Source organism: Chroicocephalus ridibundus, chromosome 7, assembly GCF_963924245.1.
Source record: "Chroicocephalus ridibundus chromosome 7, bChrRid1.1, whole genome shotgun sequence".
In the NCBI taxonomy this organism is placed as follows: domain Eukaryota; kingdom Metazoa; phylum Chordata; class Aves; order Charadriiformes; family Laridae; genus Chroicocephalus; species Chroicocephalus ridibundus.
In genome coordinates this window covers 43647972-43669123 of record NC_086290.1, presented here as the reverse complement: position 1 = coordinate 43669123, position 21152 = coordinate 43647972, and the positions used below count along the sequence as shown (strand labels likewise).

General features: G+C 45.7%; 1 long non-coding RNA gene across 1 annotated transcript in view; it reads right to left on the bottom strand.

The window, feature by feature from the left end:
* LOC134518726 (uncharacterized) overlaps window positions 1–16546 on the bottom strand; it is a 69549-nt gene extending 53003 nt beyond the window's left edge. Inside the window, exon 1 of the long non-coding RNA XR_010072039.1 lies at window positions 16384–16546. This is a non-coding gene — a long non-coding RNA (uncharacterized LOC134518726). The remainder of the gene's footprint in view (window positions 1–16383) is intronic.
* Between the last annotated feature and the right edge of the window lie 4606 nt (window positions 16547–21152).

The window sequence follows — 21152 nt, the reverse complement described above, 5'->3', positions numbered from 1 at the left end:
CAAACAAGACAACCAGTTCACATTGGCATCTCCATCCATTTCATGCTTTAGGTAAATTTTGTCTTGCCCTACAGACAGCATTCTAGATAGAACAGAGGAGAAAGTTTTTCTTCTTACTACTTTGTGCCCAGAAGGCCAAAATCAAAATATCCCTGAAAACAGACTGGGACAGGTACTAAACAGCTGAAAAATGTACTTTCCCTCTAGGCTATATACATCTAGATGACATTTGATTCTACTAATGGCAGACTCATTAGTATTTAGAAAAGCAAGCGTGGAATGTGAGCTTAATTTGAACAGAATCAGCATTGTGGTAGCCAAAGCTCATTAATTATGAATTTTATCAACTGCTTGCTGAAATTTGCTCTGCTAGCACAGTGCAATCGCCTGCAAAAGCGATGCTTTTGAATGAAAAAATAACATGCTACAAAATAACCCACACCCTTCCTTTTCCAGGAGGGAGCCTGTTATTTGTTCCAGAACAATTACAATGTTGGGAGAATCTTTGAGGTTCTTTAAGTATCTTATGGGAGTAATCATCGCAACTAGAAGTACTGAAGGGCATAATTTGGCAAAATGTGAATGTGGAGCACTGGAATGAGCCCTCCTGGTTGCACAGAGGTACCGCATGCAGCAACTGCGGAAAGACAGGGTCTCAGCAGGCTCCACCACGAAACTTGTCACTGAGCCTTCGCAGATTTGAAGCAGAAGGAATATTTTCTGCTATTCTGCCACAGCTGCTCTTCAATACAAGGACTGTATGTAATACCACTCTATATTCCCCTGGGCTGTGGACAGTAAATTAGCCACCTCTCTAACATAGTGTTACACTCCCTCTTAAGACTCCTGTTTAAGTGCCGAACTAACAGAAATCATCAACCAACAGCTCTGCAGGGCACAGGCAGCACTTAACATTAGAATTATTTATAGACACTGATTTTAATCAGCAAGCAAACCCTCTCTATTTAATTTCATTTTACATGCACACACAGAGACATACATATATATATATATACACACACACGCACACAGACCTACCTTTACAAAAGGAGATCAGCATGTTGATAGTGATGAAGAGGATCATCCTCAATGGAACAGCATCTTTACACCAGATACTTTGCAAACACACAAGTACAGAGCTTACTCGCTCTATACTATACATACATGCTCTTTGGGTAGTTTTAGCCAAACAAGTTACCAGCCACTTTAATCAGCACCTGCAAATTCTGCACTAAAGCTATTCCACTGAGACCTTGTTCCTTACACATAGGCTGCTAACACTAGCTTTTTCAGAATAATTACTCTTCACCTTTTCTCCTCACACCTTGCTACTCTCTGGTGTGTTCACCCTCGCTTAAATAGCATCTCCCCAGAGCTGCTCCACCTGTGGCTGACGGGATGGTCTCCATTGGAGACAGCTGGGACCTTTGCAGAGGACCTCCTGCAGCCCCCCTGCCCGCTCCCGGGCACACCTGCACCCAGTACGGATCGCATCTCACAAAGGGATCAATAAAGGATTCAGGAGCAGCTGTTAGGCTAAAACAAACTGCTTTGTCCTCAGAAGTAATAAAGGATATAAAGTGTTATCCCAAGAGGTGCTAGTGAATTAAAACTGGCCTGGGTAACAATGCTGTGGGAGTCCCAGAGGAGGTGGCTGAGATCTTCATTGTCCACTTATGTTTTATCAGCAGGAAGGCTCTGAGTGCCCAGCTGATGTTGCAGCACCGTTCGGATTAGGCAACTGAGCTGATGACCTTCCCAGTTACATTTCTGTTAGACAGAGTCCCTGAAAATGTGCTGAGAGATTTGACTTGCCTCCTTTTTTCCCTTAATGAAAGCATTAACGCTGTTGATTATCACAGAGGCTTCAGTCAGGTATGTTAATGACTACGTAAAGAATTTCTGTTAGTCAATTGCCAATGAACAATGATATTTCAAGGAACGTTTCCAGATGCAAAGCTGTTAAAGAATATTTTAATCGATGATCTGCATTACATTTCCTCCTAATCAGGTTCCCAGTGATATTTTGATTGGGATGAAAGGCGATAAAGAAGCATTTCTCAAGCTGAAAGAGAGCTATTTTACTTGTTGAGTGAAGCTCCTTCAAATAAAAGCCATTTAAATGGCATGAGATGCCAGCCACAAGGACAGACATCCTACCCCAACGTGGCAGAGAAGTGCAGTGGGGAATCAAATTGGAGCTGCCAGTTCAGCGTCACCGTAGAGGGGAACTATGGCCGCCCTTGCCTGCTGAGAGCATAAGACACAAAATGTGCTCAAGTGAGACAGATTCACAAAATAGCACTGAGCTACAAATAATGGCAAGTTCGTACTTGAGGGAAGCGACGGCAGAATGGGCAGCCATCTGTGCTTGGCTTGGAATACCCAGCCTGCCAAAGACTGTGATTAATGCTGTCCGGACACCACTTCTCCTCTCTGCTGTCAGCAGCGCTGTCTGTTCCAGAGCCTGCCCGTGGCACTAATGACAGATGTCCCTAGCAGTTCAAAAGCTTCCATGGAGCTCCAAGTTTGCATTTCAATTTCTTTGGTGTAAGCTGTATTACTGGAAGACATTCGAAAAGTGCATTTTTAATTTTTTTTTTTATAAAATTATAAATCCTCTTCCTAGCATTTTAATAAATAATCTATAAAATGTCCACTTGGCAGCTTCTCTGCACTGGGGGGGAACCTCAGCAGAGTTGCCACCAGGCTGGACGCTGGAGGAAGCAGCACGGAAAGGCAGACACGGCTGGAGCTGAGCTGTCAGCTCGAAGCAAGGATCTGACACGCATCGCATCCTCCCTCACAGACAGCTCTCGGCAATGCTCCCGGCTGCTATTTTGGTAAGATTACAAAGGTTGTGCCTCTAAATTTCAATCTAGGATTTATTGCGGTTATGCTTATAAGGTACCGTACATCCCATTGCTGTTAAAATATAGGAAGTGTCCAGAAAAATCTCCCAAGGATATATTTTTTTCTAATCACAATGCTTTCAATTAGTGCTTTTCAATTCATTGACCCAGCTTCAAACCCAGCCAGGTTAGATGACTTGTTCAAGCCCATATATATCAAGCCAGCGACGGGCAGAGTTAGGATTCAGCTATGCTCTCCACTTGTACTTTTCCAGTGAGAATTTCACAACCCCCCAAATAAATAAAAAAGAGAACAAAGGAGAAAAAAACACCACAAACCAGACAGCTGAGTAGGAAATAAATAGTCCAGAAGTACGGCAATAGCTTATGCATGTTTGAAATACCCGACACCTACAGGGTCTAGGCTGCGTGACCAAGTCTCAGTAAGACCTTCGGGGAACGTGCTCGGTTGTATTAGCTCAGAGGAGCAATCATCGCAGAAGCGTGACAACAAACATTGGTATGGAAAAAGTCTCTACAAAGCCACTGATAGCTGTCAAGTTTGAAAGAAAGCAGCAGGAAAGCCAGGGGCGAGCTACAGCTGATGCAAAAATTGAGAGTTCCTGGAAAGTATTTTCTTACTGGGCAAAATAATTCTCTTACAGCTCAATTGGTTATTGCTGTTAATTAATACGTAGTGTACTTAATATAAAGCTCTAATTTGAGTAGAAAGTCCAAGCATTACACAAGTATTTGGCAAACAGAAAACCATCTCTAGCTACATACATTATGGAAGGGCCATTCTCCAGGTACACAGGTAGGTGGCCACATTAATCTCATCCTGCCCAGGTCCTCAGGAGATAATATCATTTTGGTGCTAAATTAACTTGAACGGACACAAAGAGTGCCAGGGATGCTGAGTTTTGTTCCTTGCTTAGGGATGTCTCTCAGAAACCTGCTGCAAACTGTGTCAAAACCCTGGTTACTGTCTGCCAAAACACCCACAAGACATACAAAACATCTTCCCACCATTTGCAAGATACCACACTAGAAGACAACCGTAGGAGGCAAAGGTCTCAATATTGAATGAAATGGAGGAGAGAGAAAGGATCTCCAGAAATCTTACTGAAAACTGTGGGAAAGACGGGAGTTAGGCATGTCATCCAGAGGTTTCTACTCAGCAAACTCTTTTCCAAGATAGGAAAGGATTGTAGACCATGAGTTGACTTTTTGTTTGATGCTCTTTGGGGATCTGTACCTTAAGCATGCAACTCCCACTGGTATTTATTTCGGCCTACGCAAGGTGACAAGGATATACAGCCTCCCGCCTGCTTGCCAAGCTCCTCTTGGAAGAACTGATGATGTCTCAGGAAGATTTTACAACCTTTCACGTCGGAGGAGCCCTAGCATATCAAAGGTGATTTCAAGACTCCTTCCAGGCTGCTCGGCACTCGGGTCCTGCAGAATCCAAGTTCCCACAATTGCTGCTGCAAAGAAAGCTTTTGAAATCCCTGTCCAGTTGCATTTTATCACCTTGGCTGAAAAATGACAGGCAGCAAAGCTGACCTTGGGTTTGGATCTACTAGTCAAGTTTGAAGTGTAAAACTTGAGGGTAGCTTTTTTTCCACTTTTCTGTGACTTACTGGAAAATCAGCATGCAGTCACATCATAACCCAAAATAGAGAATTTACGTGTGACACAATGCTCTCAGAAAACTGAAGTGGAATTGGGACTGTAAGTGTAACAGGATGTTTGACAGTCACTCCTCAACACCGTTTCCAGATAAGCGTAATGACAGGTATTACAGCTTGTTAGAGCTTGCCTTGACTTGTCCTTCGCAGTCAGACATGAGCCAGGAACGTCAGCACAGGATGGCGTTGGGTTTGTCCATGGGAATCAGCACCTCTGCCAGCACAACAGCATTACCGACTTGCATTCAGAAGTCCCTTACATACAGGGAAACAAGTTTGGGTTTGCAGAAGTAAATTTTAACTGGTACATAACACTTCTGGAAACTAAGCTAATTAAAGGGTGAAATAGGAATTGCCAGAAATTTATGTATGCACGGTCACTCTCCATATGATCTCAACGCTTTACAGAAAGGTGCCTGCCAGGAGAAGTTTCCCCTCCCTCCCAACGTAACTGAACTGAATAGAGGGGCTGGTAGATGCAGGTGATGTTTCACCCTGTTCGACAGCCACTCATATGGGCCTTATCAGGAGACAACCGAAGGCAGAGCGACGATTCAGATTTTGTGGGTTTGCTCGCTTTTTTAAAGACACAACTGATTCATACTACAAGATACAAAATTTATCTCAGGGCAGAAAAATCCTGAAGGTTGCTGAAAACAGACAACCTGTACGCTTGATAGCTCTAGTGGTATTTTTGCATTGAGTCCAACTCTGTCCCAGCTGTTTGCTGAAGTCACAACACTTACAGCAGCCTCTATCAGCCACCCCCAAAAGTTTGAGACATGGCCACTATTTAAACAGACTGTTAATGCTATGAAGAGTTTGGAGGAAAGTAACTACTGTGGGAAACTTCTGGGGGCTGTACTAGGTCAGTCACCAGACCCATCCATCGCTGCACACATTTGGTGTGAAAAAGGCTAGAAATAAGAGAAGCTGTTACTGTGCAGTTGGAGACCAGCAACTGATGCTTACTGCCATCTGCCACTGACTCTCACCAAGATGGTGAGTGGCAGTTTTCCAAACACAGGGCTTCCACAGCATCTCCAAAGCCACATCCCATACCCACGTGCCACCAAGGTCAGCAGACGCCCTGCACGTAGCCCAACTCCTTCTGTGAGCACAGCAAACACTTTCTCGGGTCACAGCCTGGTACGAACTAAATATTGGAGGCAGTGAGTCCTAGCAGCCCTGATTGGCAATGCAGCAGTAAATGCCACTCTTCACACTGTTACAATCACGGTCTGTCACTGATGGTTAAGGAAGGATGAGGGGAAGAGAGGTTCCTTTTCTCCAATTCTGACTCAAGCAATCAACAAAACTTCCACTTTTATGCGGAGAACATTTGGCTTTTAACTCTGATGAACACAGAGGAAGTTAAAAATACACATTTAGGCTCCTCTGCTTCTCAAGTTTCTGAGCCATGGGTCAAATTTTAGTGTCTGCTTAAGTCATTCTCAGAGAAACAGGAACCATATCTGGATAGGCAGGAGTGGCAACACTGCAGCAGCCGCTGTTCCTGCTGTGGAAGTGGCACTGATGACTCCAGGGGAGCAGCCTGGACCGTCACATTTCCACCCCACGTCCTTGTATCAAGGTTAGGACCAAAGACATTTTAAGGAGCTAACACGGCTCCGCCAGTCCTCTCACCCTGCCTCCTTCCAAGCACAGGTCTTGCTTTCTAGCAGTCTTCTTATTTAACGAGCTGCTATTCCATTCAGCCTGAATAATTTAAAACCAGAGAACACAAACGGCAGCAAACACACACGTGCAAGACAGGGTACACGCTTCAAGCTCCTCGAATCCAGTAAAGGCTCTGCAAGCATGCTCAAAAGATAAAGTGGGAGCTGTTTCTGAAACTGTCACCTCACTTCAACTTTCACCTGCCTCCCATCCCTGCTCAGCGAGCGGCTCCGGATCAGCAGCATTCTTGCACACCGCATTAATTTCAGCATCTCATTAGCTCATTCATGTTTTAGTTGGATGCCAGCGATACGGAGTGTTCGTTTACATTTGGCATGGCTAAAGGGTATTCATTTGATTCATTTGTTCTTCATTTGATTTCATTCTCCACATTCCTCCAACCTCTGGCTTCACCTTCTCTTGTCTCGCTTTGCTCTTACTGTCTGAATTCCAGGAGCCTCCAGGGGCACCGCCAATTCGCAGCAGCTGCTACCATCCTCCTAACACATTAGCAGGGAGCATTTTCCGACAGAAATCCTAAGAAATCTCCTTCATCACAGCTGGTGCAAAGTGGAAGTGTCAAGTTTCCACATGGCAAAAAAACCAACCCCGCAACTTGAAGAGTATAGAATCTGATATTGGCTCAGTCAGATATTTTGAGGTCAAGATTAAACTAAAGTGCCTCCAAAAATAGAAGGACTGGTTTTAAAAGAGCTCTCAGAAAGACATTTCAAAGGTGGGAAAGTTGTCAGAAAACAAGATTGCAAATAGGCTCTATCGGTGGTATTTTTCTGACTGGACACCTGCTGCTTCCTGGAAATAAGCTAGGAACATGAAGCATTTAAGGGCTCTGCCTTACAGTAAGAAAAGTACCTATAGATTCACATCAATGGACTGAATAAAAAAAAGTTTACTGTGGATTTTAGAATAACTTAGATAAAGCTAGATACATCAATAGCAACGCAGCATGATAAGAGATAACAGGGACAAGGGGAAACAGAGCGCTATATACTTCTAAAGATCATGGCCAGGTAGGCAGGGGTTTGGGGAAGAAGTTCTTCTCTAAGATTTGGAAGGTGTCTTACAAAGGCTATGTCAGGACAATTACAGATGAGAAAATGTGCATAAACAGGAGCTTAACATCCATTCCATAACAAAGGTCCTTTTTCATCATCTTTTGGCAGGCAGAAAGCATCGCGAGCTCTGCAAGGCACAGGTACAACTGCGTCATTGTTTGGAGTTCAGCTTCTTTTGGAGCCCAGCTATGAAAACTCCCAGCTCATTCTGCCTCCAGCGCTTTCCTGGTATTCTACTCCCCGATATTTCAGCAGTACTGCTGTCAAACTGAGCGCTCCACCGCCTCATCCAGACACCATCAAGAAGTAATTATAAATCGTTTTTTCTGCTACCGAACATGCTTTTGGAGCCTTTGTGCGATGTGAGTTGCTTGGAGCGTGCATCTTGTACTGCGTGCACCTGGTTTTTGCTCGATGCGTTTTCTGATTTTCAGTCAGGGCACTGCGGTTACTCTACCTGTTTACAAATTGTTTGGGAAAGGAGCCTCAGCCAGTTGTCTCACTGGCATATCAAAAAAACCTCCTTCCAAACAAAAAGCTAGGTCTACATCCCACATATTGCAGACTGTGTTCTTAAAACACTTTTTCCTGAGAAAACATGGCTGATTGATAGCTCTTGAGGGAAAACGAAACCAGGAGGAGGGTAAAAAGGTTCTTTACTCCAGATACCCAACTGAAGTGCTGGCAAGTCGCAGAGACTTGGAGGTTTTGTTCAATGAGCCATCCAGCTCAACTCACTACGATGTGACGTGGGGGCATTTAACACAGATGATGAATTGGGCCCAGATTTTCCTGTTCTGGAACAAGACCTCAGCTGCCTGGACTGAAGCAGCAGCTCGTACAGCAAAGGCCCACAAGCAGCTGTTGCTGCTGCAGTAGCTGCCAGGAAAGAAGAGAAGTGGGAGGACCACAGACTTGAGTTTGCTTCAGATATACTAGCCTGGCTGAACTAGAAGCAGCCTATTTTTACCAGCACGGAGAACATTCCTGCCCACCCCACAGGAAAATCAACCCTTGCAATCTACCCCCAACCTTGCTTTCTGTTGCTGGGTGAGCCAAGAAGCTAGAACTTCTGTGATGGCTTCGGGTTAAGCGCCTAAATCATGAATGCAGTTATGCAAATGCTAAAATAACATAAACTTGAAGTGACAACCTATTAAGCGGTCTTTAATTCTCAGCGTTGTAAAGGATTTATTAAACACTACATTGCAAAGGCAGAATGAATAGTGAAGAATTTTAAATAATTTGGAAATCTCATTACACCCTCAGGTAGGACAGTTATCAATTGAACCCCAAATATTTCACAAGAGAAAGTCAACGTTGTTTCCTGCGTTGGACTTAGTAAAGCCCTAAGAACAAATTCATTTGTCCGCAGCCCAGATTCCTGATGTCTCAGACCATTTTCCCGCTGTTGTAGCCGTTCTAATGCCTCTGCCCCCTACCAAGGAGATGCTCAGTGCACAGAGTGCAGTTGTAAAAGCACATTGCCTGGATCAACAAAGCAACGGAGGCTGATGTGCAAAACCAGTTCAGCGAGGCTGAGAGGCCACCACTGACGCAGGTGCAATGGGGAATCCTGCACTGAAGCGATTATCGCAGATACAGCGTGTTGGGTGTAAGTGGTAGGGCACTTTACCCACCGCCGGACACAGCTGAGCCCATCGGCAAAGCTGGTGGCGCCTCCGGGATAACACACTTAAGAACAGGATAAGAATGTCAGAGCGCAGCGAGGAGTCAGGAAAAAAAGCATGTGAACACCAGGGCCAGAGAATAAGGAGGTAATAAGAGGTGCTGCCCATGGAGAGACCACAAGGGAGCAGGTATTTCCCTGCAGACCATGGAGAGGACCACGGTGGAGCTGATGTCCACGCTGCAGCCCACGGAGGGCCCACACTGGAGCAGTGGGATATTTTCTGAAGGAACTGAAGCCCATGGAGAGCCCACATAGAGGCAAGTATATCCTGAAGGACAGTAGCCTGCAGGAAGGACCGATGCTGGAGCAAGGGAAAAGTGTGAGGAGGACGGAGCGGCAGAGAGGAGCTGTTATGGGCTGACTGCCACCATCCCCAGTCCCTCGGGGGTCAGGGGAGGTAGAAGAGTCGGGAATGAAGGAGTGAAGTTGAGCTGGGGAGGGTGGGGAGAAGGTGTTCTTTTAACTTTTGTCTTTGTTTCTCACTTTCCAAATCTATTTTAATTGGCAATAAATTTAATTCATTTCCCCCAAGGCGGGTCTGTTTTACCCATGACAGTAACTGGCAAGTTACCTCCCTGTCTTTATCTTGACCCATGAGCTTTTCCATCTTGTTTTCTCCCCCTGTCCTGCAGAGGAGGAGCATCTGAGACGGCACCTGGCGGTTGGGCCAAGGTCCACCCGCCACCTGTGGAGAGAAAGGGACCTCTCGATCAGCACACTGATTTCAGAGGTAGGCCTGCTTTTGGCGTGGAGTTCAGTTTTTGTTCTGTCCTATCCTCTCCCTCCTCCTGCATATTATTTCATCTTAAGGTGAAAGCAACGACGGTTGATTTTTCAAGCCTTGAGATACTCTTCTGACATTTACACAATGCCTTTCACTTAAACCAAGAGAAGACAAGGTGCAGCATGCTGCACTGAAGATACCTTTTACTTGGGAAAGCGCTTCTTTTTTTTTTTGATAAAAAGAGTACATACTTACTGTGAGAGCAAGGAGCTGATGAAACCACCCTGTCAATCTCTTTCAGTATGCCATTTCACTTTGCTCTGCGCTATTTTCTTCTTAGACCCTATCTTTTTAAAAAAGTGATTTTTTTTTCATCCTTCACTTTACTCAAAGAAACCTCAAATCACAAGTACAGTCTGGCTTTTGAAACTGAATTCAGCAACTGTCAGGATTCCCAATGCCCTGAGACGTGCACATCATATCCAGCAGAATAACAGAAGGACGGGCAGGAAAAAGAGCACAAAGGGCGCTGAGAGTTACCCTCCGTATTCCCAGCATCCCCGTGAGCCTGCAGGATGGGCCCTTGCAGAAGCCACAGCATGGTTGCAGATGAGTCCAAGAGCAAGAAATAGGGCTATGACATTTCTCCTAAGATTGACAGCTCCCAAGACCTTACAGGAAGGCAGTCCTTTAGGAAAACAAGAAAGGTGGCTTCCTTGTGTCACAAAATCTCTACCAGTACCATCCAAGAAGAGACCAGTGCACTTGGGTACTGTACAGCTCTTTTCTCTCTCTGTCTCACGATGATGACAAATCTCAGAGATCCTGGTCTCAAGGGCTTTCCAGCCTACTCAGCAGCAATCCAACGTTAGATGGTTGGTCTTGATGACATGACACTTGGTAGCTTTCCATCCCCTGGAGGTTTCAGTTGAAGGCAATTACCTGGTTATTTAAGCATGGGACACCCTTGCAGCAGAGGAAAGGCTGCATGGTCTGGCTTTCCTGAGGACCAAAGGAAGTCACACAACTCCTCTGCAGCATCAAGGACAGCACAGGTTACACGAGGTAATCTCATTTCTGCCTCCTTGTTTTAATCCCTTCATTTAAAAAAGATTTACATTGTGTACATGGGAAAAAAACTTGACATTTGATGCTCAGCCAAAAAGTGGCATAGCTGCAGCGCCCCACTGGTGTTTAACCATAACTTAGCCAAGCACATGGCAGGAGTCAAAGCACGTTTCCTCAGAGGCAAACCATTATGACTAATTGTTCACAAAAATCCCACAAAGTTTTGTAAAGGAGCCACCCAAACAGCCTTGTTGACAACAGGAGCAAAAGAAGGGAACAGCTCTTGTGTAACCCCTCAATGGTTTCATAAGAGGTCCTTATCTCCTGATGTCAGTGCCTTGCAGGAGGTCAGCCAAATTCACTGCCTTGTGACTTCGTGCTCACCATATTAACAAGCACCCAAAATCCACCTCAGCATTTAAACGGTGATGTCACTCAGCCCAAGAGTCCCATCCAAGCCTCTGAAAGAGCATGCACTCCCCAAAACATGGTCTTGCTGTTAAGAAGAAAAGAATGAGCAAAGGATAGACACACAGAAATGCTTGTTTTTTTCTTAACCTTTCTCCAAGTCAGACCAGAACTTACATCTAGCCTAGCGAGTAACTAACACCACGAGTTCTCTGCCCGCACAGGTAGGAAAGGCTGAGTATACCCCGGTTTTACAGCACAGCTACCCAGGACTAAAGTCAGGATTACTTAAAAATCCAACTTTTAGTCCTTTGACAATCCAGCCCATGTAAGTTTATTGCCCTTGGGGGAAAAATGACCTTCATACAGAGCTGGTTTTCCCTGGGGAACTCTTGGAGGCAATACAGGGCTGCAAAACTAGCTCCCTCTCTAGCAGGAACGGAACCCAGACCTGTGTTTCTCAGAACACCACCTCTGGTACGAGGCCATGCTGAAGACGTCACTTATGTCAGAAAGGAAAAGGTGAAGAAATCTGGCATTTCTAGACAGTATGGTTTCTATACAACAGCGTCCCCCTAATCGACAACAGCTGCAGAACTGCAGAGTGAAGGAAGAGAATAAAATCTTCTAGATACTGAAGACAGCCCCATTTATATCTATATATACATATATGTGTATTGTGTACATGCACATGCCTATTTACTCTCCAGCCATCCCAGCCAGTTGGCATGAAATAGTGAGAAGGTGCTGCAATTTCTGTCAGAAATGGCATCTTCCTGGCGTGGCTTTTTGCTACAAGCTTGTACAGCAGGAGGTAACCACTTGTTAGGACACGCTAGCCATGGAAAGCCCACGCATGTGTCTGCAGTTCTGGAAATAAAGAAGTCATCTGATGGGCCCAAAGAGACTGGTGCTTTAAGCTAACTCCTAATGAACATGAGTTTGATTGGCAGTATTCTGCACTGTAAACATTTGGACCTGAGCAACAGTGATGTATTTGTGTTTTTAACTGGCAAAAAAATCCCTTGAGGGCATAGTTATGTCATTCCGAAGTCTGACTCTATTAATCTAACAGCAGATGCAACGAGTTCCCACAAGCCACTCTCCCAGCCCTGAGAAGCTGGCGGGGGGTGTAAACATAGATTGATCTCTTATTTGGACTACACCGACACAACTATCAGCATGACAGATTAGCTGTTATTTGAACAACTCACACCAACATTCTGCTTTGCTGAAGTAAGTATCTGCCAGGAAAAAGCAGAATGAGATCTGAACCCCCAAGGTTGCTGCTGCCCCTATCCAGAAAGACGCTGGGAGCCCAGGAGACCCAGTATACACCAAAAGACCTACTTTGCCCAGGTGTTCAGAAGATGCCAGTGAAGGTAAAAGCAAATACCAATGCATAAAATGAGATGCCTTCCTTCTGAGCCACCTGAACGTGAAGAGGTAGCTGTACAGATATTAAATCCCAATACCAAATGACGAGTCAATCCCCTGAACAGGGTAGTAGCAAGTGGCGTATTTTAGACCTCATGGGGTTCAATAAAGCCAACATGAGGTTGCCTTCAGGGATCTACTTGTCTTCTGGGACATCCTTCACACCCACATGTCTCCTCTCAGTTTCTGTCTTTGGGATCCAAACAGTAACGCAATCCCGTCATAGGCTAATCACACCATTTCATTAATCATTTATTTCATCAATCAATTTGAGTCATTTCCCTCCGGCCACCCAGCCTTGCCTACAGCTGCCAAATTTCAGGCTCGTTTCATCTCTAACCTAGTTTCAGAGCTGCCTTGTCTCCCTGCCTTTCATGTTTTCAGCTCGCATTTTACTTGCACATTTGAACTGGCTGTCCCTGATCAGCGACGAGCAGGACGAGGGGGGAGAAAAGAGGGGACCCAGACTTTTATTATTGTTTTTTGCTAAACTCAGTGTCTTGGAACCAGATGGTGGCTGACTTGTTTAATTCTACTCTAAAAGTGGACTCAAAAGAGCAAGTAACCTCAAACTGGGCAGCACTCCACACTAGCAAGTATCTACGGGTTTCTAATAATTGCAGAGCATTTGTTGACTGTATCTTCATGCAACAGCATGTCCTGTGGTTACATTATATGGGATTTGTGCAAGGGAAACTGGCAAAAAGCATTGGCCCCGCTAGGCTCAGCCATTCAGAACATAATTTACCAACTCCGTGACAAGTAGCTGCAGTATTTTTTAACGCATTAGGGGCTGGGGAGGGGTATTTTCAGGACACCATCAGCACAGGAGTCACATCATGCGCCGCACTCACAGAGACAGCAGGTAAGAGGTAAAACATTCGGAGAAGGACAAGAGAAAGTGCTTACAAGACTTTCAGCATGGCCTTTACTGAGCTCTGCCATATCTCATGGGCTGCGAACGAGCAAATTTCCAACTCTTGGCAAATCACACATATGGGCAAAGAAAGCCTTCATGCCCCCCTTTAGTTGGGAACTGAAAAGCAGCTCTTCCATGCAACCACAGATCTCTTCTGTTTCTCCTTCTAGAGAAAAGGAGAGAGGAGGGACAAGCACAAGAAACCCCCTCCTTTGCCAAATAGGCTCTTGGTTCTGACGGCTCCTAGACGGAACAAGACCACTTCGCTCCACCCTTGCACACAAAGGGCAGCAGATCCGAGAGTGCTAAGGGCTGGAAGAAAAACACTGACACCGGGTCTCACAGATGCCTTATCCTTAAATTAACAGCAGGACTCTATGCCGTGGAAGGGCATCAAGGGAACCCTAGACAAAGAGTCTAGACCCGAGTCTTGCAATTTCTAGACTAGACTCCAGTCTCCCCTAGACTTAAGTCCTGCAGTTTCTCTGGTTGCTCAGAGGCGCACATTGCGTAGATCACACTCCACTCCTACAAGCCAGGCTCTTGGGCACATTGGCTTTGGAAGCTCCTGCAAGGCCAGAGCACCATCAGAGCCTGGGTACGAAAACAAAACAGATGGAGTCTCCTGCATTGCCGGCAGCATTTGCATTCAAACCGTGACAGCCTCCAGCCTACCGGTATGTCCCTGTGGAACTCCAGCCCTCTGCTCCAAGTTGCTCTTCCCCAGCAGAGCCAACACCGCAAATGTCAACTGATGACAGGCACGGAGCACCACACCGAGTAAGTAAATAGTCAGCTCTCCTAGAAATAGGATTTTTAGGGAAACGAGATTATTGGCAATTTTTTGCAGAGTTGTTTCAGCCAGAGAGGGATAAGAAATTCAGAAGTCTCAGAACGTAGCCTGCTGTGCAACAGAAGACAGCAATGAAATAATCATTTCATTATGAAATAGTCATAATCAATAGTCATTTTAAAGAAGATTTAGTAATGTAACCGGGGCAGAAAGCCAAGGCCTAGTATTTCAGCGGCAGGTTTTTGTTCCATCCTCTTTCAGTGAAAGAACTAAATCCGTGACACTCTTTTAAACCACGGGCGAACGGCAACAGCACCCAACCATTCACTTCTGGTCTTTTTCCCCAAACACCCCCACTTCAGTAGGTATCTTTGCGGGCTTTGGCACGTGAGCTTTATGAAGAAAAGGCTTTTTTCGGGTTCACTGAACACATTGCAGACGCACAGACCCTTTGAAAGAGGTAGGCTCCGAATGCAGCTCCTGTTCTTGTGACAGTATTCCTTAATGCAATAACCTCATCTATTTGCAACATTTTCTTTCTGATAGGAAAGATGGTGTGGGGCCTGGATTATCTTTTGATACTGGGTGTTCCAGAAAACTCAGGATTCATGAATCCTTTAAAAACTTTTAGGAGCTCAAGAAGCTTAAACAATTCCAGGGACAGGTGTTTATTTCAGTTCCTTCCAAGATGATAAAAAGTTCACAATTAATAAACCAAGAATTTTTAACCAGCTTAAAAAACCAAACAAGTCAAAGGCTCTTGCAATCCGTTCTAGTGTTTCCTATATTCAGTGCTTCTTCCCCTCAAAATACTCCACAAGACCATTCCACTAAGCAGGAAAGGTACAGAATATTCCTTAGTAGCCCCTGCATCAGAGACTGTCCCAGTGACTTCTGTTTTTTTCCCCCTTTAGATCTCACTAAGTACCTGGCAAACCTGCTTAATGGAGATTTCTCACTGTTGAACAAGACTGCCTTCAATATCGAAACACGAAAAAAAATTAAAGACCTTTAAAACATACACGGAAAAAATGGCTGGGCCTTCGCTGCCCCACCCCAGTAGCCCACAGGTGTCACGTAGCCCTTTTCTAGAAGCATGATGCTTGTAAGGGCACCAACAAAACTATTCACCGCAGCCTTAGACTCTCAACAAAACTATTCACCGCAGCCACTCACTTTTTTGCCCATGCCAGTTTTTGGGCTGTATCGGTTTTTGAGCTTCTTCACCTTGTATCATGCCTATTTCATTTCTCTGATATTCTCTTTAGGAAGGCCTGTCAGAAGGCTTTTGGGAAGTCTCAGTCAGGCCTCTATTCTACTTTCCTGATGCATCCCGAACACTTCTGGGCTTTCCGACGCAGAAAGAGCACTGGCAAGACTTCACTATCTTGCTATACTCCAAGTATACCTCCAAGATCATTTCAATTTACAAGCTTGGTGTGGACACGAAGCTTACTGCTATAATTTCCAGTTTTAAATGTTTCTGGGCCCCAGTCCACTGCATAGTGCCTATTTTTTATTATATTATAGGCTTTTTTTTTCATTGAAATCAACAGCCTTCACTTAGGGAGGCTGTTACTTTTTTTCTCTGTTATTTATTCAAGCTCAGGAGGCTCCATCAGCAGCAGCACCTCCCCATTGCTCAGAAAAAAGATTCGGTCTCAAAAAGCACATAAGATTCTTTTCAAGTTCTCATTAATCATGGCCTGTAATCCCTGGGATCCTGCCAGGTTCCGTGATTTTCCCGGTGGTCTCCTTCTTCAACTCCAAGACTCGCAGATAGCTAAAGCGCTAAACCAGTTTAGTCTCCGGAGGCAACAAGAAATCCCAATTTTCTTCTTGCTCTCTGTTTGTTTCAGCTTCACCTCCCTCCAATTTAATCTGCAATGAACATCTTGACCTCTTCTGGGAGCCTGGTGTTCTTGAAAAGTCAAGACCCATGTTCTAAGCTTCCCTCTCTAGCACTGGTCTATTACTGGTTTTCTAGCATAGACTCCCTGCTTGTCACAGAGAACAAGCAATGCCCATAGACCCATCATCACCTCTTTTTCAGAAGCCTTTGCCACGTGGAGGATTGCCAAGTGCGCTATCAGCCATCCGATGCTACCTGGATTGAAGCTGTGGAAGAAATCCGGGGCTGGTCTTTGCATCAAGTGCCACACTGACAATGAAGGCGGACGCACACCACTGGATCTGGCTTCAGCATCAAACTCTGAAAAACAAGCAATATTTGGATGATGGGGAGGGGCACATGCCAAGGTACTCCATGGTCAATTAATCTGATAGGTCCCCGAGCGCTTTTGTGCTTGAGGAATCAAACAGGACTAGAGCAACAAACTGAGGAAAAAAAGGAATGAAAGTGTTCTCCTAATGCCATTAGCATCACAGCCTCTCAGTAAAGGACTGCCTCCTGTTTTGCTTCTTCCTCATGGTAGGAAAAGTGTTTCATTTGGCTGCTGCTGCTAAAGATTCAGACTCACAGCTCAGTCAGAAGTGGTAACAGTCAGGACTGGAGTCTTAAGTACAGTGAAGATCACTAATGGGAAGTTCTTGCTTCACCAAGAAAGTGACACAGAGACAGTGTGAAGAAAACCCAAGGTAAGTAGGAAGAAAATACCATATTCTGGGAAGAGAAGAATCAGGTAAAGCCAGGACAAGCATAGAATCATTGAATTGTCTAGGTTGGAAGGGACCTTTCAGATCATCAAGTCCAACCATCAGCATAACTCTGACAAAAACCATCACTAAACCATGTCCCTCAGCACCACATCTACATGTCTTTTAAATACCTCCAGGGACAGCGATTCCACCATTTCCCTGGGCAGCCTGTTCCAACGCTTGACAACCCTTTCAGTGTGAAAATTTTCCCTAATTTTTAATCTAAACCTCTGCTGGTGCAACTTGAGGCCGTTTCCTCTTGTCCTACTGCTTAGGAGAAGAGACCGACCCCTCCGGCTACCCCCTCCTTTAAGCGAGTTGCAGAGAGTGAGAAAGTCTCCCCTCAGCCTCCTTTTCTCCATGCTGAACACCCCCAGCTCCCTCAGCCACTCCTCATGAGACTTGTGCTCCAGACCCTTCACCAGCTCCATTGTCCTTCTCTGGACATGCTCCAGAATCAAAATGTCTTTCCTGCAGTGAGGGGCCCAAAACTGGACACAGCACTCCACCGACACCAGCTCAGAGCCAGGTCTTGATCTGGTGGCTCTTCTTGTTGCTTCCCTCATCCTTCCCTGCAACTGGAATGACAGAAGAGAACACAACTTGCGCTCCTGACCCCTTAACCAGTCGTCTCAAGGCCCGAAAGTCTCTCTTAATCGCCCTTAGGTTTCTTGTTATCAGTTCATTGCTGCCTGCCTGAAAAATCAGTAGTGGGTAGTAATCTGAAGGGTTTACCAGGGAAGGGAGTTTTCTTTTTGTAACTTTAACCTGGGCCCCAGGGAGGCAGCAGACTGCCCTGAGAACTGTGTCCGGTCTGTATATTGGGCCCTCTGCTCCCTTCAGGATAGTCACATACAACAATGACCCGTCTTTTTGTCTTTACTGAAGATGTTTTGATACACATTCAACAAGTCACTCAACATAGTGCTTCCTTCCCTGACAGATGTTTTGACCTACCCTTGATGGAGACCATCAGCCAGCAGGGCATGTGAGAACATCATAAAGGAGAATGAGCTTTCTCTACCACCAATGCCACAGGAAGAAAACTACAAGAACGTGTGTCCTTGGCCAAAAGACATCTGGGAGACCTTCTTGGGTGTTCACATGGCCGCCCTGAGTGCTGAACCACCAAACCCACCAGCAACATGCACAGACACTCATTCAAGAAAATGGGTCTGAAGCTCCAGTGACCTGCTGTTGCTCTGTTTCCATCAGGGACTCCCCACTACACCCTGAGACTGAGGCAACAATTTGTCCTGAGAAGAGGAAAAAAAAGAGGATTTTAAGGCCAGCAGAAGGTCTGAAAGGAGAAAATGCAGTGGCAGCTGTGAAGCGTCAGACAGCAGCAAATGTCTTCGTGGTTGTGCAAGCATTAATTAGTGTACCTAATCTTTAGAGCCATTATGATGCCCTTGCTAACGTTAATCAGCTGCAGTGAATGAGCTGAGCTCTCGAACAAGAGAAGAGATGGGAGCTAGGAGCAGAGGTGAGAGGAACAGGTAGAAAACTTCAACTATAAAATTAAATCCTATCTGCAACCAGCATTGCTCTAGCTTTCCTCTTACCAAAGGCACCTTTCAGCCTGTAGTCCAAGCAAGGGACAGCTGGGAACTTTGATTAAAAGTCATTTTATCAAAAAGGATACATTTGTCGCACAGCAAAGGGAAAAGTCTACTGTCCTCAGAAGTAAAAAGCAAAGCCATCTTTGTGCCTGGAGCAGAATTTAAGCTCTGGGATCCCACATGCAAAACAAGCACTCTAACCTGGCCTGGATTTTTTGTGTCCGTCATTTATCCTCCTCCTCCCTTGTTCTCATCACCATCTAAACAAACAGATCCTCCTTCCCCAGAGGTCACTTTATCACAGTGCAGGCCAGAAATCAGAAGGGGGGCGAGGGGGGAAATCAGAATTATTTGAAAACTGGGATGCTGTCTCTCCTGTGCCAGCCTTGCATTTATTCAATTCTGACACCTAGTGGGTATCACCACCGGTGGGAGGGCAGGAGCAGAAGCCGCCAGCCACGCTCACAAACAGCCTTAGCAGCAATGCTGACACTCAGCGTGAGCTCCTGACTAGTTCTGCCATGAGGGATGCGCTCCATCCTTAGCACAGCTGCATCTCCTTAAGACCCTCCCAAGCCTCCGTGTTGACACACTGACAACTGCACTTTCTACGCTAGAGTCAAGACTGGAAAACGCTCAGGTCCTGATCCCAGCATCTCACTACTCTGAACCAGGACATGAGCTTGGCAATTAAAGCCTATCCTTCATTTCAGAGAGATCATCCAGGGGTCTGTCTGGTTTGTCACCCACCTGAGATTAGGTTGCTGACAGTAGAGCGTATGCCAGGAAACCTCCACATTCCTTCAGGATGAGCAATAACCTTCTTTCTAACATGGGCCGGGCTCCATCCAGCTTTCACTCGAGATGATCTCTACCCTTTGAGAAATTTCTTGGGCTAGTTTCAGGTAGCACTGAACCCCTCTTAGTTGCTGGTAATTCTACCCATTCCCAGCTAACCCAAGTGAACAGAATTGCTCTGGGGCTACCAACGTACCAGCACACTTCCCATGGTGGCACAAACCATAGCAAATGTCAAGCACTGCACGCAGCAATTATCGCTGAGCATCTATGGCATGATGGCAAAGAGAGGGCCTGGGATAAGAAATGCTGTGGCGCCCTGGAGCCCAAGTACCGACATGTTTCCCCAAGGGCTGACCAAAGGGCAAGAAGGGAACTGAGCCCAGTTTTTCCGCAACATCACTGTATGGTGTTGTCCTTCATCCCTACCACACCACACCATGAGAACTCCTGCTCAGACACTGTCAGCGTGTACAAAGAAAAAGAGAAAATGCATATCAAAGGGTTGATTCTACCATGAATGAAGGTTTTACTACCTTTTCATAGAGAGTAAAATACCAGCAGTTTCCCTCCTTCCACAGGGACAAACTGAGGTGCTGGAGGTCTGCGTAGGACATGCTCGCTGTGTGCAGGGACGGATCTCCTGACACTGCCTCAGCCGGCAGCTGCAGTTACTCCTACTCATTCTCCAAACTATTGTACAAGTCCAAATCAACATAAGTCCTCACTTCTTTCCTCATCCTACAACTGCTGCTGATGCTCTGCATTGAAAGGGCGACCACATTTTCACCTTCTGGTGAGGCAAGGCTCAAAGAAACAGTCATAAACTCCCTGCACACAGCAAGGCCCAGTCTAATACCGCATGGTTTTGCTGTCTCCCTTCAGACATAGCTCCATTTTTTGCTGCCTCGGAGTTTCTGAACAACCTCAAAGTCTACAAGGGGAGAATTTCTACTCTGCACATTCCTTCCACCGCAAGTAGCGTCTCTAAGCAATTGGGGGAAGCTCCCTCCCTGTCCCTGCTGCTGCATAAACCTTCACTCTCCAAGCGAAATCCACCACCAAAACTAGTGGTCTGCTTACACGGAGCCTGCCTCCTCCTCCCTGTACTTTGCTCTGCATCCTGGTCTTTGCAACATTCCTCCTTTCTATGCCAATGCATTCTGCATGGAACGCTGATATCCCTTGTACAACATAGAAGAAAGGCGGTATTACCTAACAAACTCCAGTGTAACACCCTCGTTATCCCTTAGTAACAACTTGGGGAGGGTGGCCACGCTGAACATGGCATGCAAACGGACAAGTCAAAATATTTCTTGGTGCAGGGGGCAAAAAGGGCTTGAGGATGAAGTTCTCCACTTGAGCTTGGTCCCACCGAGGGAGGCAGTTTTGGAGCCTACCAGTGTACTTGCAGGCTGGGAGTCCACACGCATGAGGATGTGGCTGAATAGAGAGAGAACCAGGACCCCGGGAAGGATTTCAGGCTTCAGTCACAGCAAGGAGAGATTTGCTGTTGGCCGCAGTTGTGCTATTTCAGACCAAACTCTCAGACATGGGAGTTGGAAGGGAACATCTGTAGCAACCATCATTGGTATGTTGGAGCAACAAGTGCTTGAGTCGACGATTTGAGACCACGAAAGACTTGAGTAACGCGGACAAAGAAAACATTACTCCCCAGTGCCAGATAAACATCTGCACAGCAGATACCACATCAGCTTCTAGGTGCGAAGGTATTTGCATTACATGCAGCAAGAAGCTTAAAGTACCCGTAATCCATTTTGCTGAGGGAAATA